The sequence below is a fragment of the Triturus cristatus genome, chromosome 6, assembly GCF_964204655.1.
Source record: "Triturus cristatus chromosome 6, aTriCri1.1, whole genome shotgun sequence".
In the NCBI taxonomy this organism is placed as follows: Eukaryota; Metazoa; Chordata; class Amphibia; order Caudata; family Salamandridae; genus Triturus; species Triturus cristatus.
In genome coordinates, this window is record NC_140589.1 from 882,945,960 (window position 1) to 882,967,550 (window position 21,591).

The 21,591-nt window shown below is 46.0% G+C and overlaps 21 non-coding genes across 21 annotated transcripts; 11 read left to right on the forward strand and 10 right to left on the reverse strand.

Annotated features, from left to right (window-relative positions):
• The first annotated feature begins 283 nt into the window (after positions 1-283).
• LOC146818996 (U6 spliceosomal RNA) lies at positions 284-390 on the forward strand. Its single transcript, XR_014963860.1, has one exon. It is a non-coding gene; the product is annotated as a U6 spliceosomal RNA (small nuclear RNA).
• Positions 391-1,397: 1,007 nt separating this feature from the next.
• Positions 1,398-1,470, reverse strand: TRNAR-ACG (transfer RNA arginine (anticodon ACG)). The gene has a single exon. It is a non-coding gene; the product is annotated as a tRNA-Arg (tRNA).
• Positions 1,471-2,244: 774 nt separating this feature from the next.
• On the forward strand, positions 2,245-2,351 carry LOC146818998 (U6 spliceosomal RNA). The gene has a single exon (XR_014963862.1). It is a non-coding gene; the product is annotated as a U6 spliceosomal RNA (small nuclear RNA).
• A 1,007-nt stretch (positions 2,352-3,358) lies between these two features.
• On the reverse strand, positions 3,359-3,431 carry TRNAR-ACG (transfer RNA arginine (anticodon ACG)). The gene has a single exon. It is a non-coding gene; the product is annotated as a tRNA-Arg (tRNA).
• A 770-nt stretch (positions 3,432-4,201) lies between these two features.
• Positions 4,202-4,308, forward strand: LOC146819000 (U6 spliceosomal RNA). Its single transcript, XR_014963863.1, has one exon. It is a non-coding gene; the product is annotated as a U6 spliceosomal RNA (small nuclear RNA).
• Positions 4,309-5,315: 1,007 nt separating this feature from the next.
• TRNAR-ACG (transfer RNA arginine (anticodon ACG)) lies at positions 5,316-5,388 on the reverse strand. The gene has a single exon. It is a non-coding gene; the product is annotated as a tRNA-Arg (tRNA).
• Positions 5,389-6,162: 774 nt separating this feature from the next.
• Positions 6,163-6,269, forward strand: LOC146819002 (U6 spliceosomal RNA). The gene has a single exon (XR_014963864.1). It is a non-coding gene; the product is annotated as a U6 spliceosomal RNA (small nuclear RNA).
• A 1,007-nt stretch (positions 6,270-7,276) lies between these two features.
• Positions 7,277-7,349, reverse strand: TRNAR-ACG (transfer RNA arginine (anticodon ACG)). The gene has a single exon. It is a non-coding gene; the product is annotated as a tRNA-Arg (tRNA).
• Positions 7,350-8,123: 774 nt separating this feature from the next.
• On the forward strand, positions 8,124-8,230 carry LOC146819004 (U6 spliceosomal RNA). Its single transcript, XR_014963865.1, has one exon. It is a non-coding gene; the product is annotated as a U6 spliceosomal RNA (small nuclear RNA).
• Positions 8,231-10,083: 1,853 nt separating this feature from the next.
• On the forward strand, positions 10,084-10,190 carry LOC146819005 (U6 spliceosomal RNA). The gene has a single exon (XR_014963866.1). It is a non-coding gene; the product is annotated as a U6 spliceosomal RNA (small nuclear RNA).
• Positions 10,191-11,187: 997 nt separating this feature from the next.
• TRNAR-ACG (transfer RNA arginine (anticodon ACG)) lies at positions 11,188-11,260 on the reverse strand. The gene has a single exon. It is a non-coding gene; the product is annotated as a tRNA-Arg (tRNA).
• A 770-nt stretch (positions 11,261-12,030) lies between these two features.
• On the forward strand, positions 12,031-12,137 carry LOC146819007 (U6 spliceosomal RNA). Its single transcript, XR_014963867.1, has one exon. It is a non-coding gene; the product is annotated as a U6 spliceosomal RNA (small nuclear RNA).
• Positions 12,138-13,144: 1,007 nt separating this feature from the next.
• Positions 13,145-13,217, reverse strand: TRNAR-ACG (transfer RNA arginine (anticodon ACG)). The gene has a single exon. It is a non-coding gene; the product is annotated as a tRNA-Arg (tRNA).
• A 774-nt stretch (positions 13,218-13,991) lies between these two features.
• On the forward strand, positions 13,992-14,098 carry LOC146819009 (U6 spliceosomal RNA). The gene has a single exon (XR_014963868.1). It is a non-coding gene; the product is annotated as a U6 spliceosomal RNA (small nuclear RNA).
• Positions 14,099-15,105: 1,007 nt separating this feature from the next.
• Positions 15,106-15,178, reverse strand: TRNAR-ACG (transfer RNA arginine (anticodon ACG)). The gene has a single exon. It is a non-coding gene; the product is annotated as a tRNA-Arg (tRNA).
• Positions 15,179-15,952: 774 nt separating this feature from the next.
• Positions 15,953-16,059, forward strand: LOC146819011 (U6 spliceosomal RNA). The gene has a single exon (XR_014963869.1). It is a non-coding gene; the product is annotated as a U6 spliceosomal RNA (small nuclear RNA).
• Positions 16,060-17,066: 1,007 nt separating this feature from the next.
• TRNAR-ACG (transfer RNA arginine (anticodon ACG)) lies at positions 17,067-17,139 on the reverse strand. The gene has a single exon. It is a non-coding gene; the product is annotated as a tRNA-Arg (tRNA).
• A 774-nt stretch (positions 17,140-17,913) lies between these two features.
• On the forward strand, positions 17,914-18,020 carry LOC146819013 (U6 spliceosomal RNA). The gene has a single exon (XR_014963870.1). It is a non-coding gene; the product is annotated as a U6 spliceosomal RNA (small nuclear RNA).
• A 997-nt stretch (positions 18,021-19,017) lies between these two features.
• TRNAR-ACG (transfer RNA arginine (anticodon ACG)) lies at positions 19,018-19,090 on the reverse strand. The gene has a single exon. It is a non-coding gene; the product is annotated as a tRNA-Arg (tRNA).
• A 770-nt stretch (positions 19,091-19,860) lies between these two features.
• On the forward strand, positions 19,861-19,967 carry LOC146819015 (U6 spliceosomal RNA). Its single transcript, XR_014963871.1, has one exon. It is a non-coding gene; the product is annotated as a U6 spliceosomal RNA (small nuclear RNA).
• Positions 19,968-20,974: 1,007 nt separating this feature from the next.
• On the reverse strand, positions 20,975-21,047 carry TRNAR-ACG (transfer RNA arginine (anticodon ACG)). The gene has a single exon. It is a non-coding gene; the product is annotated as a tRNA-Arg (tRNA).
• Between the last annotated feature and the right edge of the window lie 544 nt (positions 21,048-21,591).

The following is a 21,591-nucleotide window of genomic DNA, read 5'->3' on the forward strand; positions in this document are numbered from 1 at the left end:
TTAATATCACTGTTCCACAGGCAGCATGATGTCACAATGTTCCTTGTCAGTAGCCTGAACCATGAGCCTTTGCAACCCTGGCATAATCTACATACTTCCAATTGGTGAAGTCTTGGACCACAAATGCAGTGAAGAATAATGGATTGTTACTCTTCATGCATTTTTGTCCATTGGCTCAGATTTGAATGCTTACTGGCCATACGAGCATCTCTGCCAGGCCACCCTATGTCTAGAGACCGTAGATTTAGAGAGTTTATAAACATTGTAGGTTCATCAATGAAGTGTGCTCGCTTCGGCGGCACATATACTAAAATTGGAACGATACAGAGAAGATTAGCATGGCCCCTGCGCAAGGATGACACGCAAATTCGTGAAGCGTTCCATATTTTTACCAGCTTTCAGGAGAGAAATGTTCTATGTTTTCAAGACTAATTGAAATAATAAAGCAGGTTCCAGTGCTTTCCTCCTAATATCTATTTTTCAATTTGTCTCTCCTCAACATTTTTAATGTATTTACCTCGCAGTAATGAAGGTGCACTCTATGGCCAGCTGCATTTAGCAAGGAAGCCTGCAGGACTTCTGGGACTTTTCTTTCCCTTCTTCAGCCTCCCTGTCATTATTCTTCACAACCCCCAAATCTATACTGCTGCCAGCGATGCGTTGCTTTGTGGGAAGCAAGAGAAAGAGAAGGGGAGGGCCTATGCAAATGATGGCCTCAGGGCTGTCTGGGAGTCCCTTTTCAGCAGTACTGTTAAAATCCGCCTTGCAACCAGATTGGTCGGGTAAGCTGAAAAACACCAGGCATGATTGGGCACCAGGTCCTCTAGGCCCTTGGAGGACATATCGGCGCTGCATCCCTCAGTTTCTGAGGTCCAAGAAATGTTCACCCTCCACCCTAATAGAGAGGTCTTGGCCGATCGTGGCCGATCGGGGCAGAAGGGAGCAGGGCAAGATGCTCATGATCCTGCTCTAATAATGAACTGCCTTCCTCTCTCCTTACCTGTGGTTCTGCCTGGCTGCTTGGTTCCAGTTGTAGGCCTACATCCCACAGGCAATTTGCTTGTCCCTCTCACACATGTAAATGGGTCAGCACTCAAGTGCACACACCTGCCTGCACCCACAGACCCTCTCACACACACTTTTCTCAACAAGATTTTTTCCTAGTTTAGAGACTCAGAGACCCATGTTGAAATACAAAAGCAGCACACCACATGACGGCCTTCACATAGAATCCAGCAGCAAATGGGAAACTTTTAACTAGCCGTGGTCCTATTACTGCAGCCCTACCATGGAACGACTGCTGGATGAGTCCTGCTCGAGAATATTGAACCTACAACAAGTCTGAGGTAAATAAGAATTCCACAGGAATACCATAAAACAGGGACCTATGACCCTTTCGAGCCAGATAGGAGTCGAACCTACAATCTTCTGATCCGTAGTCAGACGCGTTATCCATTGCGCCACTGGCCCCATGTAGGATTACCCATACTTTTGTCCTTAAGAGGACCAGAAGTTGTGTGTGTGTGTGTGTGTGTGTGTTTTAAAACACCATTCCATCAACCTTTTTAGCCACGTTTACTGCTCACAACCAGAAGACACAAGTAAACCCACCTGACCTCCTGAAATTCTGTTCTGTCAGGTGTTCCTAACTTATACAAAGGACTTTAGGAGGACGAAGGACCTAAAAGTCAGGGGAAATGGTCCTAGGTCCAAGGAAATGTTTTAGATCAGCCTCAGTTTCTTAAATATTCTGCATTAACATCATCAGTTCCACGTCTGTGTGGAGCTGATCTTGAGGACTCCTTAATCAGCAGGCGGGTACAACAATAAAGTGTTTAATATTACAATACAGGCGAAAATTCAGACACCTTGTCATAGGCTCACCTTGTCCAGGGACCCAAGCATGCTGCCTTTCACCTCTCAGAGCCCTTCACCTAACCTACTGTGCAGCTGTCTCACCTTTAATATCACTGTTCCACAGGCAGCATGATGTCACAATGTTCCTTGTCAGTAGCCTGAACCATGAGCCTTTGCAACCCTGGCATAATCTACATACTTCCAATTGGTGAAGTCTTGGACCACAAATGCAGTGAAGAATAATGGATTGTTACTCTTCATGCATTTTTGCCCATTGGCTCAGATTTGAATGCTTACTGGCCATACGAGCATCTCTGCCAGGCCACCCTATGTCTAGAGACCGTAGATTTAGAGAGTTTATAAACATTGTAGGTTCATCAATGAAGTGTGCTCGCTTCGGCGGCACATATACTAAAATTGGAACGATACAGAGAAGATTAGCATGGCCCCTGCGCAAGGATGACACGCAAATTCGTGAAGCGTTCCATATTTTTACCAGCTTTCAGGAGAGAAATGTTCTATGTTTTCAAGACTAATTGAAATAATAAAGCAGGTTCCAGTGCTTTCCTCCTAATATCTATTTTTCAATTTGTCTCTCCTCAACATTTTTAATGTATTTACCTCGCAGTAATGAAGGTGCACTCTATGGCCAGCTGCATTTAGCAAGGAAGCCTGCAGGACTTCTGGGACTTTTCTTTCCCTTCTTCAGCCTCCCTGTCATTATTCTTCACAACCCCCAAATCTATACTGCTGCCAGCGATGCGTTGCTTTGTGGGAAGCAAGAGAAAGAGAAGGGGAGGGCCTATGCAAATGATGGCCTCAGGGCTGTCTGGGAGTCCCTTTTCAGCAGTACTGTTAAAATCCGCCTTGCAACCAGATTGGTCGGGTAAGCTGAAAAACACCAGGCATGATTGGGCACCAGGTCCTCTAGGCCCTTGGAGGACATATCGGCGCTGCATCCCTCAGTTTCTGAGGTCCAAGAAATGTTCACCCTCCACCCTAATAGAGAGGTCTTGGCCGATCGTGGCCGATCGGGGCAGAAGGGAGCAGGGCAAGATGCTCATGATCCTGCTCTAATAATGAACTGCCTTCCTCTCTCCTTACCTGTGGTTCTGCCTGGCTGCTTGGTTCCAGTTGTAGGCCTACATCCCACAGGCAATTTGCTTGTCCCTCTCACACATGTAAATGGGTCAGCACTCAAGTGCACACACCTGCCTGCACCCACAGACCCTCTCACACACACTTTTCTCAACAAGATTTTTTCCTAGTTTAGAGACTCAGAGACCCATGTTGAAATACAAAAGCAGCACACCACATGACGGCCTTCACATAGAATCCAGCAGCAAATGGGAAACTTTTAACTAGCCGTGGTCCTATTACTGCAGCCCTACCATGGAACGACTGCTGGATGAGTCCTGCTCGAGAATATTGAACCTACAACAAGTCTGAGGTAAATAAGAATTCCACAGGAATACCATAAAACAGGGACCTATGACCCTTTCGAGCCAGATAGGAGTCGAACCTACAATCTTCTGATCCGTAGTCAGACGCGTTATCCATTGCGCCACTGGCCCCATGTAGGATTACCCATACTTTTGTCCTTAAGAGGACCAGAAGTTGTGTGTGTGTGTGTGTGTGTTTTAAAACACCATTCCATCAACCTTTTTAGCCACGTTTACTGCTCACAACCAGAAGACACAAGTAAACCCACCTGACCTCCTGAAATTCTGTTCTGTCAGGTGTTCCTAACTTATACAAAGGACTTTAGGAGGACGAAGGACCTAAAAGTCAGGGGAAATGGTCCTAGGTCCAAGGAAATGTTTTAGATCAGCCTCAGTTTCTTAAATATTCTGCATTAACATCATCAGTTCCACGTCTGTGTGGAGCTGATCTTGAGGACTCCTTAATCAGCAGGCGGGTACAACAATAAAGTGTTTAATATTACAATACAGGCGAAAATTCAGACACCTTGTCATAGGCTCACCTTGTCCAGGGACCCATGCATGCTGCCTTTCACCTCTCAGAGCCCTTCACCTAACCTACTGTGCAGCTGTCTCACCTTTAATATCACTGTTCCACAGGCAGCATGATGTCACAATGTTCCTTGTCAGTAGCCTGAACCATGAGCCTTTGCAACCCTGGCATAATCTACATACTTCCAATTGGTGAAGTCTTGGACCACAAATGCAGTGAAGAATAATGGATTGTTACTCTTCATGCATTTTTGCCCATTGGCTCAGATTTGAATGCTTACTGGCCATACGAGCATCTCTGCCAGGCCACCCTATGTCTAGAGACCGTAGATTTAGAGAGTTTATAAACATTGTAGGTTCATCAATGAAGTGTGCTCGCTTCGGCGGCACATATACTAAAATTGGAACGATACAGAGAAGATTAGCATGGCCCCTGCGCAAGGATGACACGCAAATTCGTGAAGCGTTCCATATTTTTACCAGCTTTCAGGAGAGAAATGTTCTATGTTTTCAAGACTAATTGAAATAATAAAGCAGGTTCCAGTGCTTTCCTCCTAATATCTATTTTTCAATTTGTCTCTCCTCAACATTTTTAATGTATTTACCTCGCAGTAATGAAGGTGCACTCTATGGCCAGCTGCATTTAGCAAGGAAGCCTGCAGGACTTCTGGGACTTTTCTTTCCCTTCTTCAGCCTCCCTGTCATTATTCTTCACAACCCCCAAATCTATACTGCTGCCAGCGATGCGTTGCTTTGTGGGAAGCAAGAGAAAGAGAAGGGGAGGGCCTATGCAAATGATGGCCTCAGGGCTGTCTGGGAGTCCCTTTTCAGCAGTACTGTTAAAATCCGCCTTGCAACCAGATTGGTCGGGTAAGCTGAAAAACACCAGGCATGATTGGGCACCAGGTCCTCTAGGCCCTTGGAGGACATATCGGCGCTGCATCCCTCAGTTTCTGAGGTCCAAGAAATGTTCACCCTCCACCCTAATAGAGAGGTCTTGGCCGATCGTGGCCGATCGGGGCAGAAGGGAGCAGGGCAAGATGCTCATGATCCTGCTCTAATAATGAACTGCCTTCCTCTCTCCTTACCTGTGGTTCTGCCTGGCTGCTTGGTTCCAGTTGTAGGCCTACATCCCACAGGCAATTTGCTTGTCCCTCTCACACATGTAAATGGGTCAGCACTCAAGTGCACACACCTGCCTGCACCCACAGACCCTCTCACACACACTTTTCTCAACAAGATTTTTTCCTAGTTTAGAGACTCAGAGACCCATGTTGAAATACAAAAGCAGCACACCACATGACGGCCTTCACATAGAATCCAGCAGCAAATGGGAAACTTTTAACTAGCCGTGGTCCTATTACTGCAGCCCTACCATGGAACGACTGCTGGATGAGTCCTGCTCGAGAATATTGAACCTACAACAAGTCTGAGGTAAATAAGAATTCCACAGGAATACCATAAAACAGGGACCTATGACCCTTTCGAGCCAGATAGGAGTCGAACCTACAATCTTCTGATCCGTAGTCAGACGCGTTATCCATTGCGCCACTGGCCCCATGTAGGATTACCCATACTTTTGTCCTTAAGAGGACCAGAAGTTGTGTGTGTGTGTGTGTGTGTGTGTTTTAAAACACCATTCCATCAACCTTTTTAGCCACGTTTACTGCTCACAACCAGAAGACACAAGTAAACCCACCTGACCTCCTGAAATTCTGTTCTGTCAGGTGTTCCTAACTTATACAAAGGACTTTAGGAGGACGAAGGACCTAAAAGTCAGGGGAAATGGTCCTAGGTCCAAGGAAATGTTTTAGATCAGCCTCAGTTTCTTAAATATTCTGCATTAACATCATCAGTTCCACGTCTGTGTGGAGCTGATCTTGAGGACTCCTTAATCAGCAGGCGGGTACAACAATAAAGTGTTTAATATTACAATACAGGCGAAAATTCAGACACCTTGTCATAGGCTCACCTTGTCCAGGGACCCAAGCATGCTGCCTTTCACCTCTCAGAGCCCTTCACCTAACCTACTGTGCAGCTGTCTCACCTTTAATATCACTGTTCCACAGGCAGCATGATGTCACAATGTTCCTTGTCAGTAGCCTGAACCATGAGCCTTTGCAACCCTGGCATAATCTACATACTTCCAATTGGTGAAGTCTTGGACCACAAATGCAGTGAAGAATAATGGATTGTTACTCTTCATGCATTTTTGCCCATTGGCTCAGATTTGAATGCTTACTGGCCATACGAGCATCTCTGCCAGGCCACCCTATGTCTAGAGACCGTAGATTTAGAGAGTTTATAAACATTGTAGGTTCATCAATGAAGTGTGCTCGCTTCGGCGGCACATATACTAAAATTGGAACGATACAGAGAAGATTAGCATGGCCCCTGCGCAAGGATGACACGCAAATTCGTGAAGCGTTCCATATTTTTACCAGCTTTCAGGAGAGAAATGTTCTATGTTTTCAAGACTAATTGAAATAATAAAGCAGGTTCCAGTGCTTTCCTCCTAATATCTATTTTTCAATTTGTCTCTCCTCAACATTTTTAATGTATTTACCTCGCAGTAATGAAGGTGCACTCTATGGCCAGCTGCATTTAGCAAGGAAGCCTGCAGGACTTCTGGGACTTTTCTTTCCCTTCTTCAGCCTCCCTGTCATTATTCTTCACAACCCCCAAATCTATACTGCTGCCAGCGATGCGTTGCTTTGTGGGAAGCAAGAGAAAGAGAAGGGGAGGGCCTATGCAAATGATGGCCTCAGGGCTGTCTGGGAGTCCCTTTTCAGCAGTACTGTTAAAATCCGCCTTGCAACCAGATTGGTCGGGTAAGCTGAAAAACACCAGGCATGATTGGGCACCAGGTCCTCTAGGCCCTTGGAGGACATATCGGCGCTGCATCCCTCAGTTTCTGAGGTCCAAGAAATGTTCACCCTCCACCCTAATAGAGAGGTCTTGGCCGATCGGGGCCGATCGGGGCAGAAGGGAGCAGGGCAAGATGCTCATGATCCTGCTCTAATAATGAACTGCCTTCCTCTCTCCTTACCTGTGGTTCTGCCTGGCTGCTTGGTTCCAGTTGTAGGCCTACATCCCACAGGCAATTTGCTTGTCCCTCTCACACATGTAAATGAGTCAGCACTCAAGTGCACACACCTGCCTGCACCCACAGACCCTCTCACACACACTTTTCTCAACAAGATTTTTTCCTAGTTTAGAGACTCAGAGACCCATGTTGAAATACAAAAGCAGCACACCACATGACGGCCTTCACATAGAATCCAGCAGCAAATGGGAAACTTTTAACTAGCCGTGGTCCTATTACTGCAGCCCTACCATGGAACGACTGCTGGATGAGTCCTGCTCGAGAATATTGAACCTACAACAAGTCTGAGGTAAATAAGAATTCCACAGGAATACCATAAAACAGGGACCTATGACCCTTTCGAGCCAGATAGGAGTCGAACCTACAATCTTCTGATCCGTAGTCAGACGCGTTATCCATTGCGCCACTGGCCCCATGTAGGATTACCCATACTTTTGTCCTTAAGAGGACCAGAAGTTGTGTGTGTGTGTGTGTGTGTGTGTTTTAAAACACCATTCCATCAACCTTTTTAGCCACGTTTACTGCTCACAACCAGAAGACACAAGTAAACCCACCTGACCTCCTGAAATTCTGATCTGTCAGGTGTTCCTAACTTATACAAAGGACTTTAGGAGGACGAAGGACCTAAAAGTCAGGGGAAATGGTCCTAGGTCCAAGGAAATGTTTTAGATCAGCCTCAGTTTCTTAAATATTCTGCATTCACATCATCAGTTCCACGTCTGTGTGGAGCTGATCTTGAGGACTCCTTAATCAGCAGGCGGGTACAACAATAAAGTGTTTAATATTACAATACAGGCGAAAATTCAGACACCTTGTCATAGGCTCACCTTGTCCAGGGACCCAAGCATGCTGCCTTTCACCTCTCAGAGCCCTTCACCTAACCTACTGTGCAGCTGTCTCACCTTTAATATCACTGTTCCACAGGCAGCATGATGTCACAATGTTCCTTGTCAGTAGCCTGAACCATGAGCCTTTGCAACCCTGGCATAATCTACATACTTCCAATTGGTGAAGTCTTGGACCACAAATGCAGTGAAGAATAATGGATTGTTACTCTTCATGCATTTTTGCCCATTGGCTCAGATTTGAATGCTTACTGGCCATACGAGCATCTCTGCCAGGCCACCCTATGTCTAGAGACCGTAGATTTAGAGAGTTTATAAACATTGTAGGTTCATCAATGAAGTGTGCTCGCTTCGGCGGCACATATACTAAAATTGGAACGATACAGAGAAGATTAGCATGGCCCCTGCGCAAGGATGACACGCAAATTCGTGAAGCGTTCCATATTTTTACCAGCTTTCAGGAGAGAAATGTTCTATGTTTTCAAGACTAATTGAAATAATAAAGCAGGTTCCAGTGCTTTCCTCCTAATATCTATTTTTCAATTTGTCTCTCCTCAGCATTTTTAATGTATTTACCTCGCAGTAATGAAGGTGCACTCTATGGCCAGCTGCATTTAGCAAGGAAGCCTGCAGGACTTCTGGGACTTTTCTTTCCCTTCTTCAGCCTCCCTGTCATTATTCTTCACAACCCCCAAATCTATACTGCTGCCAGCGATGCGTTGCTTTGTGGGAAGCAAGAGAAAGAGAAGGGGAGGGCCTATGCAAATGATGGCCTCAGGGCTGTCTGGGAGTCCCTTTTCAGCAGTACTGTTAAAATCCGCCTTGCAACCAGATTGGTCGGGTAAGCTGAAAAACACCAGGCATGATTGGGCACCAGGTCCTCTAGGCCCTTGGAGGACATATCGGCGCTGCATCCCTCAGTTTCTGAGGTCCAAGAAATGTTCACCCTCCACCCTAATAGAGAGGTCTTGGCCGATCGTGGCCGATCGGGGCAGAAGGGAGCAGGGCAAGATGCTCATGATCCTGCTCTAATAATGAACTGCCTTCCTCTCTCCTTACCTGTGGTTCTGCCTGGCTGCTTGGTTCCAGTTGTAGGCCTACATCCCACAGGCAATTTGCTTGTCCCTCTCACACATGTAAATGGGTCAGCACTCAAGTGCACACACCTGCCTGCACCCACAGACCCTCTCACACACACTTTTCTCAACAAGATTTTTTCCTAGTTTAGAGACTCAGAGACCCATGTTGAAATACAAAAGCAGCACACCACATGACGGCCTTCACATAGAATCCAGCAGCAAATGGGAAACTTTTAACTAGCCGTGGTCCTATTACTGCAGCCCTACCATGGAACGACTGCTGGATGAGTCCTGCTCGAGAATATTGAACCTACAACAAGTCTGAGGTAAATAAGAATTCCACAGGAATACCATAAAACAGGGACCTATGACCCTTTCGAGCCAGATAGGAGTCGAACCTACAATCTACTGATCCGTAGTCAGACGCGTTATCCATTGCGCCACTGGCCCCATGTAGGATTACCCATACTTTTGTCCTTAAGAGGACCAGAAGTTGTGTGTGTGTGTGTGTGTGTGTGTTTTAAAACACCATTCCATCAACCTTTTTAGCCACGTTTACTGCTCACAACCAGAAGACACAAGTAAACCCACCTGACCTCCTGAAATTCTGTTCTGTCAGGTGTTCCTAACTTATACAAAGGACTTTAGGAGGACGAAGGACCTAAAAGTCAGGGAAATGGTCCTAGGTCCAAGGAAATGTTTTAGATCAGCCTCAGTTTCTTAAATATTCTGCATTAACATCATCAGTTCCACGTCTGTGTGGAGCTGATCTTGAGGACTCCTTAATCAGCAGGCGGGTACAACAATAAAGTGTTTAATATTACAATACAGGCGAAAATTCAGACACCTTGTCATAGGCTCACCTTGTCCAGGGACCCAAGCATGCTGCCTTTCACCTCTCAGAGCCCTTCACCTAACCTACTGTGCAGCTGTCTCACCTTTAATATCACTGTTCCACAGGCAGCATGATGTCACAATGTTCCTTGTCAGTAGCCTGAACCATGAGCCTTTGCAACCCTGGCATAATCTACATACTTCCAATTGGTGAAGTCTTGGACCACAAATGCAGTGAAGAATAATGGATTGTTACTCTTCATGCATTTTTGCCCATTGGCTCAGATTTGAATGCTTACTGGCCATACGAGCATCTCTGCCAGGCCACCCTATGTCTAGAGACCGTAGATTTAGAGAGTTTATAAACATTGTAGGTTCATCAATGAAGTGTGCTCGCTTCGGCGGCACATATACTAAAATTGGAACGATACAGAGAAGATTAGCATGGCCCCTGCGCAAGGATGACACGCAAATTCGTGAAGCGTTCCATATTTTTACCAGCTTTCAGGAGAGAAATGTTCTATGTTTTCAAGACTAATTGAAATAATAAAGCAGGTTCCAGTGCTTTCCTCCTAATATCTATTTTTCAATTTGTCTCTCCTCAGCATTTTTAATGTATTTACCTCGCAGTAATGAAGGTGCACTCTATGGCCAGCTGCATTTAGCAAGGAAGCCTGCAGGACTTCTGGGACTTTTCTTTCCCTTCTTCAGCCTCCCTGTCATTATTCTTCACAACCCCCAAATCTATACTGCTGCCAGCGATGCGTTGCTTTGTGGGAAGCAAGAGAAAGAGAAGGGGAGGGCCTATGCAAATGATGGCCTCAGGGCTGTCTGGGAGTCCCTTTTCAGCAGTACTGTTAAAATCCGCCTTGCAACCAGATTGGTCGGGTAAGCTGAAAAACACCAGGCATGATTGGGCACCAGGTCCTCTAGGCCCTTGGAGGACATATCGGCGCTGCATCCCTCAGTTTCTGAGGTCCAAGAAATGTTCACCCTCCACCCTAATAGAGAGGTCGTGGCCGATCGGGGCAGAAGGGAGCAGGGCAAGATGCTCATGATCCTGCTCTAATAATGAACTGCCTTCCTCTCTCCTTACCTGTGGTTCTGCCTGGCTGCTTGGTTCCAGTTGTAGGCCTACATCCCACAGGCAATTTGCTTGTCCCTCTCACACATGTAAATGGGTCAGCACTCAAGTGCACACACCTGCCTACACCCACAGACCCTCTCACACACACTTTTCTCAACAAGATTTTTTCCTAGTTTAGAGACTCAGAGACCCATGTTGAAATACAAAAGCAGCACACCACATGACGGCCTTCACATAGAATCCAGCAGCAAATGGGAAACTTTTAACTAGCCGTGGTCCTATTACTGCAGCCCTACCATGGAACGACTGCTGGATGAGTCCTGCTCGAGAATATTGAACCTACAACAAGTCTGAGGTAAATAAGAATTCCACAGGAATACCATAAAACAGGGACCTATGACCCTTTCGAGCCAGATAGGAGTCGAACCTACAATCTTCTGATCCGTAGTCAGACGCGTTATCCATTGCGCCACTGGCCCCATGTAGGATTACCCATACTTTTGTCCTTAAGAGGACCAGAAGTTGTGTGTGTGTGTGTGTGTGTTTTAAAACACCATTCCATCAACCTTTTTAGCCACGTTTACTGCTCACAACCAGAAGACACAAGTAAACCCACCTGACCTCCTGAAATTCTGTTCTGTCAGGTGTTCCTAACTTATACAAAGGACTTTAGGAGGACGAAGGACCTAAAAGTCAGGGGAAATGGTCCTAGGTCCAAGGAAATGTTTTAGATCAGCCTCAGTTTCTTAAATATTCTGCATTAACATCATCAGTTCCACGTCTGTGTGGAGCTGATCTTGAGGACTCCTTAATCAGCAGGCGGGTACAACAATAAAGTGTTTAATATTACAATACAGGCGAAAATTCAGACACCTTGTCATAGGCTCACCTTGTCCAGGGACCCATGCATGCTGCCTTTCACCTCTCAGAGCCCTTCACCTAACCTACTGTGCAGCTGTCTCACCTTTAATATCACTGTTCCACAGGCAGCATGATGTCACAATGTTCCTTGTCAGTAGCCTGAACCATGAGCCTTTGCAACCCTGGCATAATCTACATACTTCCAATTGGTGAAGTCTTGGACCACAAATGCAGTGAAGAATAATGGATTGTTACTCTTCATGCATTTTTGTCCATTGGCTCAGATTTGAATGCTTACTGGCCATACGAGCATCTCTGCCAGGCCACCCTATGTCTAGAGACCGTAGATTTAGAGAGTTTATAAACATTGTAGGTTCATCAATGAAGTGTGCTCGCTTCGGCGGCACATATACTAAAATTGGAACGATACAGAGAAGATTAGCATGGCCCCTGCGCAAGGATGACACGCAAATTCGTGAAGCGTTCCATATTTTTACCAGCTTTCAGGAGAGAAATGTTCTATGTTTTCAAGACTAATTGAAATAATAAAGCAGGTTCCAGTGCTTTCCTCCTAATATCTATTTTTCAATTTGTCTCTCCTCAACATTTTTAATGTATTTACCTCGCAGTAATGAAGGTGCACTCTATGGCCAGCTGCATTTAGCAAGGAAGCCTGCAGGACTTCTGGGACTTTTCTTTCCCTTCTTCAGCCTCCCTGTCATTATTCTTCACAACCCCCAAATCTATACTGCTGCCAGCGATGCGTTGCTTTGTGGGAAGCAAGAGAAAGAGAAGGGGAGGGCCTATGCAAATGATGGCCTCAGGGCTGTCTGGGAGTCCCTTTTCAGCAGTACTGTTAAAATCCGCCTTGCAACCAGATTGGTCGGGTAAGCTGAAAAACACCAGGCATGATTGGGCACCAGGTCCTCTAGGCCCTTGGAGGACATATCGGCGCTGCATCCCTCAGTTTCTGAGGTCCAAGAAATGTTCACCCTCCACCCTAATAGAGAGGTCTTGGCCGATCGTGGCCGATCGGGGCAGAAGGGAGCAGGGCAAGATGCTCATGATCCTGCTCTAATAATGAACTGCCTTCCTCTCTCCTTACCTGTGGTTCTGCCTGGCTGCTTGGTTCCAGTTGTAGGCCTACATCCCACAGGCAATTTGCTTGTCCCTCTCACACATGTAAATGGGTCAGCACTCAAGTGCACACACCTGCCTGCACCCACAGACCCTCTCACACACACTTTTCTCAACAAGATTTTTTCCTAGTTTAGAGACTCAGAGACCCATGTTGAAATACAAAAGCAGCACACCACATGACGGCCTTCACATAGAATCCAGCAGCAAATGGGAAACTTTTAACTAGCCGTGGTCCTATTACTGCAGCCCTACCATGGAACGACTGCTGGATGAGTCCTGCTCGAGAATATTGAACCTACAACAAGTCTGAGGTAAATAAGAATTCCACAGGAATACCATAAAACAGGGACCTATGACCCTTTCGAGCCAGATAGGAGTCGAACCTACAATCTTCTGATCCGTAGTCAGACGCGTTATCCATTGCGCCACTGGCCCCATGTAGGATTACCCATACTTTTGTCCTTAAGAGGACCAGAAGTTGTGTGTGTGTGTGTGTGTGTGTGTTTTAAAACACCATTCCATCAACCTTTTTAGCCACGTTTACTGCTCACAACCAGAAGACACAAGTAAACCCACCTGACCTCCTGAAATTCTGTTCTGTCAGGTGTTCCTAACTTATACAAAGGACTTTAGGAGGACGAAGGACCTAAAAGTCAGGGGAAATGGTCCTAGGTCCAAGGAAATGTTTTAGATCAGCCTCAGTTTCTTAAATATTCTGCATTAACATCATCAGTTCCACGTCTGTGTGGAGCTGATCTTGAGGACTCCTTAATCAGCAGGCGGGTACAACAATAAAGTGTTTAATATTACAATACAGGCGAAAATTCAGACACCTTGTCATAGGCTCACCTTGTCCAGGGACCCAAGCATGCTGCCTTTCACCTCTCAGAGCCCTTCACCTAACCTACTGTGCAGCTGTCTCACCTTTAATATCACTGTTCCACAGGCAGCATGATGTCACAATGTTCCTTGTCAGTAGCCTGAACCATGAGCCTTTGCAACCCTGGCATAATCTACATACTTCCAATTGGTGAAGTCTTGGACCACAAATGCAGTGAAGAATAATGGATTGTTACTCTTCATGCATTTTTGCCCATTGGCTCAGATTTGAATGCTTACTGGCCATACGAGCATCTCTGCCAGGCCACCCTATGTCTAGAGACCGTAGATTTAGAGAGTTTATAAACATTGTAGGTTCATCAATGAAGTGTGCTCGCTTCGGCGGCACATATACTAAAATTGGAACGATACAGAGAAGATTAGCATGGCCCCTGCGCAAGGATGACACGCAAATTCGTGAAGCGTTCCATATTTTTACCAGCTTTCAGGAGAGAAATGTTCTATGTTTTCAAGACTAATTGAAATAATAAAGCAGGTTCCAGTGCTTTCCTCCTAATATCTATTTTTCAATTTGTCTCTCCTCAACATTTTTAATGTATTTACCTCGCAGTAATGAAGGTGCACTCTATGGCCAGCTGCATTTAGCAAGGAAGCCTGCAGGACTTCTGGGACTTTTCTTTCCCTTCTTCAGCCTCCCTGTCATTATTCTTCACAACCCCCAAATCTATACTGCTGCCAGCGATGCGTTGCTTTGTGGGAAGCAAGAGAAAGAGAAGGGGAGGGCCTATGCAAATGATGGCCTCAGGGCTGTCTGGGAGTCCCTTTTCAGCAGTACTGTTAAAATCCGCCTTGCAACCAGATTGGTCGGGTAAGCTGAAAAACACCAGGCATGATTGGGCACCAGGTCCTCTAGGCCCTTGGAGGACATATCGGCGCTGCATCCCTCAGTTTCTGAGGTCCAAGAAATGTTCACCCTCCACCCTAATAGAGAGGTCTTGGCCGATCGGGGCCGATCGGGGCAGAAGGGAGCAGGGCAAGATGCTCATGATCCTGCTCTAATAATGAACTGCCTTCCTCTCTCCTTACCTGTGGTTCTGCCTGGCTGCTTGGTTCCAGTTGTAGGCCTACATCCCACAGGCAATTTGCTTGTCCCTCTCACACATGTAAATGAGTCAGCACTCAAGTGCACACACCTGCCTGCACCCACAGACCCTCTCACACACACTTTTCTCAACAAGATTTTTTCCTAGTTTAGAGACTCAGAGACCCATGTTGAAATACAAAAGCAGCACACCACATGACGGCCTTCACATAGAATCCAGCAGCAAATGGGAAACTTTTAACTAGCCGTGGTCCTATTACTGCAGCCCTACCATGGAACGACTGCTGGATGAGTCCTGCTCGAGAATATTGAACCTACAACAAGTCTGAGGTAAATAAGAATTCCACAGGAATACCATAAAACAGGGACCTATGACCCTTTCGAGCCAGATAGGAGTCGAACCTACAATCTTCTGATCCGTAGTCAGACGCGTTATCCATTGCGCCACTGGCCCCATGTAGGATTACCCATACTTTTGTCCTTAAGAGGACCAGAAGTTGTGTGTGTGTGTGTGTGTGTGTGTTTTAAAACACCATTCCATCAACCTTTTTAGCCACGTTTACTGCTCACAACCAGAAGACACAAGTAAACCCACCTGACCTCCTGAAATTCTGATCTGTCAGGTGTTCCTAACTTATACAAAGGACTTTAGGAGGACGAAGGACCTAAAAGTCAGGGGAAATGGTCCTAGGTCCAAGGAAATGTTTTAGATCAGCCTCAGTTTCTTAAATATTCTGCATTCACATCATCAGTTCCACGTCTGTGTGGAGCTGATCTTGAGGACTCCTTAATCAGCAGGCGGGTACAACAATAAAGTGTTTAATATTACAATACAGGCGAAAATTCAGACACCTTGTCATAGGCTCACCTTGTCCAGGGACCCAAGCATGCTGCCTTTCACCTCTCAGAGCCCTTCACCTAACCTACTGTGCAGCTGTCTCACCTTTAATATCACTGTTCCACAGGCAGCATGATGTCACAATGTTCCTTGTCAGTAGCCTGAACCATGAGCCTTTGCAACCCTGGCATAATCTACATACTTCCAATTGGTGAAGTCTTGGACCACAAATGCAGTGAAGAATAATGGATTGTTACTCTTCATGCATTTTTGCCCATTGGCTCAGATTTGAATGCTTACTGGCCATACGAGCATCTCTGCCAGGCCACCCTATGTCTAGAGACCGTAGATTTAGAGAGTTTATAAACATTGTAGGTTCATCAATGAAGTGTGCTCGCTTCGGCGGCACATATACTAAAATTGGAACGATACAGAGAAGATTAGCATGGCCCCTGCGCAAGGATGACACGCAAATTCGTGAAGCGTTCCATATTTTTACCAGCTTTCAGGAGAGAAATGTTCTATGTTTTCAAGACTAATTGAAATAATAAAGCAGGTTCCAGTGCTTTCCTCCTAATATCTATTTTTCAATTTGTCTCTCCTCAGCATTTTTAATGTATTTACCTCGCAGTAATGAAGGTGCACTCTATGGCCAGCTGCATTTAGCAAGGAAGCCTGCAGGACTTCTGGGACTTTTCTTTCCCTTCTTCAGCCTCCCTGTCATTATTCTTCACAACCCCCAAATCTATACTGCTGCCAGCGATGCGTTGCTTTGTGGGAAGCAAGAGAAAGAGAAGGGGAGGGCCTATGCAAATGATGGCCTCAGGGCTGTCTGGGAGTCCCTTTTCAGCAGTACTGTTAAAATCCGCCTTGCAACCAGATTGGTCGGGTAAGCTGAAAAACACCAGGCATGATTGGGCACCAGGTCCTCTAGGCCCTTGGAGGACATATCGGCGCTGCATCCCTCAGTTTCTGAGGTCCAAGAAATGTTCACCCTCCACCCTAATAGAGAGGTCTTGGCCGATCGTGGCCGATCGGGGCAGAAGGGAGCAGGGCAAGATGCTCATGATCCTGCTCTAATAATGAACTGCCTTCCTCTCTCCTTACCTGTGGTTCTGCCTGGCTGCTTGGTTCCAGTTGTAGGCCTACATCCCACAGGCAATTTGCTTGTCCCTCTCACACATGTAAATGGGTCAGCACTCAAGTGCACACACCTGCCTGCACCCACAGACCCTCTCACACACACTTTTCTCAACAAGATTTTTTCCTAGTTTAGAGACTCAGAGACCCATGTTGAAATACAAAAGCAGCACACCACATGACGGCCTTCACATAGAATCCAGCAGCAAATGGGAAACTTTTAACTAGCCGTGGTCCTATTACTGCAGCCCTACCATGGAACGACTGCTGGATGAGTCCTGCTCGAGAATATTGAACCTACAACAAGTCTGAGGTAAATAAGAATTCCACAGGAATACCATAAAACAGGGACCTATGACCCTTTCGAGCCAGATAGGAGTCGAACCTACAATCTTCTGATCCGTAGTCAGACGCGTTATCCATTGCGCCACTGGCCCCATGTAGGATTACCCATACTTTTGTCCTTAAGAGGACCAGAAGTTGTGTGTGTGTGTGTGTGTGTGTGTTTTAAAACACCATTCCATCAACCTTTTTAGCCACGTTTACTGCTCACAACCAGAAGACACAAGTAAACCCACCTGACCTCCTGAAATTCTGTTCTGTCAGGTGTTCCTAACTTATACAAAGGACTTTAGGAGGACGAAGGACCTAAAAGTCAGGGGAAATGGTCCTAGGTCCAAGGAAATGTTTTAGATCAGCCTCAGTTTCTTAAATATTCTGCATTAACATCATCAGTTCCACGTCTGTGTGGAGCTGATCTTGAGGACTCCTTAATCAGCAGGCGGGTACAACAATAAAGTGTTTAATATTACAATACAGGCGAAAATTCAGACACCTTGTCATAGGCTCACCTTGTCCAGGGACCCAAGCATGCTGCCTTTCACCTCTCAGAGCCCTTCACCTAACCTACTGTGCAGCTGTCTCACCTTTAATATCACTGTTCCACAGGCAGCATGATGTCACAATGTTCCTTGTCAGTAGCCTGAACCATGAGCCTTTGCAACCCTGGCATAATCTACATACTTCCAATTGGTGAAGTCTTGGACCACAAATGCAGTGAAGAATAATGGATTGTTACTCTTCATGCATTTTTGCCCATTGGCTCAGATTTGAATGCTTACTGGCCATACGAGCATCTCTGCCAGGCCACCCTATGTCTAGAGACCGTAGATTTAGAGAGTTTATAAACATTGTAGGTTCATCAATGAAGTGTGCTCGCTTCGGCGGCACATATACTAAAATTGGAACGATACAGAGAAGATTAGCATGGCCCCTGCGCAAGGATGACACGCAAATTCGTGAAGCGTTCCATATTTTTACCAGCTTTCAGGAGAGAAATGTTCTATGTTTTCAAGACTAATTGAAATAATAAAGCAGGTTCCAGTGCTTTCCTCCTAATATCTATTTTTCAATTTGTCTCTCCTCAGCATTTTTAATGTATTTACCTCGCAGTAATGAAGGTGCACTCTATGGCCAGCTGCATTTAGCAAGGAAGCCTGCAGGACTTCTGGGACTTTTCTTTCCCTTCTTCAGCCTCCCTGTCATTATTCTTCACAACCCCCAAATCTATACTGCTGCCAGCGATGCGTTGCTTTGTGGGAAGCAAGAGAAAGAGAAGGGGAGGGCCTATGCAAATGATGGCCTCAGGGCTGTCTGGGAGTCCCTTTTCAGCAGTACTGTTAAAATCCGCCTTGCAACCAGATTGGTCGGGTAAGCTGAAAAACACCAGGCATGATTGGGCACCAGGTCCTCTAGGCCCTTGGAGGACATATCGGCGCTGCATCCCTCAGTTTCTGAGGTCCAAGAAATGTTCACCCTCCACCCTAATAGAGAGGTCGTGGCCGATCGGGGCAGAAGGGAGCAGGGCAAGATGCTCATGATCCTGCTCTAATAATGAACTGCCTTCCTCTCTCCTTACCTGTGGTTCTGCCTGGCTGCTTGGTTCCAGTTGTAGGCCTACATCCCACAGGCAATTTGCTTGTCCCTCTCACACATGTAAATGGGTCAGCACTCAAGTGCACACACCTGCCTGCACCCACAGACCCTCTCACACACACTTTTCTCAACAAGATTTTTTCCTAGTTTAGAGACTCAGAGACCCATGTTGAAATACAAAAGCAGCACACCACATGACGGCCTTCACATAGAATCCAGCAGCAAATGGGAAACTTTTAACTAGCCGTGGTCCTATTACTGCAGCCCTACCATGGAACGACTGCTGGATGAGTCCTGCTCGAGAATATTGAACCTACAACAAGTCTGAGGTAAATAAGAATTCCACAGGAATACCATAAAACAGGGACCTATGACCCTTTCGAGCCAGATAGGAGTCGAACCTACAATCTTCTGATCCGTAGTCAGACGCGTTATCCATTGCGCCACTGGCCCCATGTAGGATTACCCATACTTTTGTCCTTAAGAGGACCAGAAGTTGTGTGTGTGTGTGTGTGTGTTTTAAAACACCATTCCATCAACCTTTTTAGCCACGTTTACTGCTCACAACCAGAAGACACAAGTAAACCCACCTGACCTCCTGAAATTCTGTTCTGTCAGGTGTTCCTAACTTATACAAAGGACTTTAGGAGGACGAAGGACCTAAAAGTCAGGGGAAATGGTCCTAGGTCCAAGGAAATGTTTTAGATCAGCCTCAGTTTCTTAAATATTCTGCATTAACATCATCAGTTCCACGTCTGTGTGGAGCTGATCTTGAGGACTCCTTAATCAGCAGGCGGGTACAACAATAAAGTGTTTAATATTACAATACAGGCGAAAATTCAGACACCTTGTCATAGGCTCACCTTGTCCAGGGACCCATGCATGCTGCCTTTCACCTCTCAGAGCCCTTCACCTAACCTACTGTGCAGCTGTCTCACCTTTAATATCACTGTTCCACAGGCAGCATGATGTCACAATGTTCCTTGTCAGTAGCCTGAACCATGAGCCTTTGCAACCCTGGCATAATCTACATACTTCCAATTGGTGAAGTCTTGGACCACAAATGCAGTGAAGAATAATGGATTGTTACTCTTCATGCATTTTTGTCCATTGGCTCAGATTTGAATGCTTACTGGCCATACGAGCATCTCTGCCAGGCCACCCTATGTCTAGAGACCGTAGATTTAGAGAGTTTATAAACATTGTAGGTTCATCAATGAAGTGTGCTCGCTTCGGCGGCACATATACTAAAATTGGAACGATACAGAGAAGATTAGCATGGCCCCTGCGCAAGGATGACACGCAAATTCGTGAAGCGTTCCATATTTTTACCAGCTTTCAGGAGAGAAATGTTCTATGTTTTCAAGACTAATTGAAATAATAAAGCAGGTTCCAGTGCTTTCCTCCTAATATCTATTTTTCAATTTGTCTCTCCTCAACATTTTTAATGTATTTACCTCGCAGTAATGAAGGTGCACTCTATGGCCAGCTGCATTTAGCAAGGAAGCCTGCAGGACTTCTGGGACTTTTCTTTCCCTTCTTCAGCCTCCCTGTCATTATTCTTCACAACCCCCAAATCTATACTGCTGCCAGCGATGCGTTGCTTTGTGGGAAGCAAGAGAAAGAGAAGGGGAGGGCCTATGCAAATGATGGCCTCAGGGCTGTCTGGGAGTCCCTTTTCAGCAGTACTGTTAAAATCCGCCTTGCAACCAGATTGGTCGGGTAAGCTGAAAAACACCAGGCATGATTGGGCACCAGGTCCTCTAGGCCCTTGGAGGACATATCGGCGCTGCATCCCTCAGTTTCTGAGGTCCAAGAAATGTTCACCCTCCACCCTAATAGAGAGGTCTTGGCCGATCGTGGCCGATCGGGGCAGAAGGGAGCAGGGCAAGATGCTCATGATCCTGCTCTAATAATGAACTGCCTTCCTCTCTCCTTACCTGTGGTTCTGCCTGGCTGCTTGGTTCCAGTTGTAGGCCTACATCCCACAGGCAATTTGCTTGTCCCTCTCACACATGTAAATGGGTCAGCACTCAAGTGCACACACCTGCCTGCACCCACAGACCCTCTCACACACACTTTTCTCAACAAGATTTTTTCCTAGTTTAGAGACTCAGAGACCCATGTTGAAATACAAAAGCAGCACACCACATGACGGCCTTCACATAGAATCCAGCAGCAAATGGGAAACTTTTAACTAGCCGTGGTCCTATTACTGCAGCCCTACCATGGAACGACTGCTGGATGAGTCCTGCTCGAGAATATTGAACCTACAACAAGTCTGAGGTAAATAAGAATTCCACAGGAATACCATAAAACAGGGACCTATGACCCTTTCGAGCCAGATAGGAGTCGAACCTACAATCTTCTGATCCGTAGTCAGACGCGTTATCCATTGCGCCACTGGCCCCATGTAGGATTACCCATACTTTTGTCCTTAAGAGGACCAGAAGTTGTGTGTGTGTGTGTGTGTGTGTGTTTTAAAACACCATTCCATCAACCTTTTTAGCCACGTTTACTGCTCACAACCAGAAGACACAAGTAAACCCACCTGACCTCCTGAAATTCTGTTCTGTCAGGTGTTCCTAACTTATACAAAGGACTTTAGGAGGACGAAGGACCTAAAAGTCAGGGGAAATGGTCCTAGGTCCAAGGAAATGTTTTAGATCAGCCTCAGTTTCTTAAATATTCTGCATTAACATCATCAGTTCCACGTCTGTGTGGAGCTGATCTTGAGGACTCCTTAATCAGCAGGCGGGTACAACAATAAAGTGTTTAATATTACAATACAGGCGAAAATTCAGACACCTTGTCATAGGCTCACCTTGTCCAGGGACCCAAGCATGCTGCCTTTCACCTCTCAGAGCCCTTCACCTAACCTACTGTGCAGCTGTCTCACCTTTAATATCACTGTTCCACAGGCAGCATGATGTCACAATGTTCCTTGTCAGTAG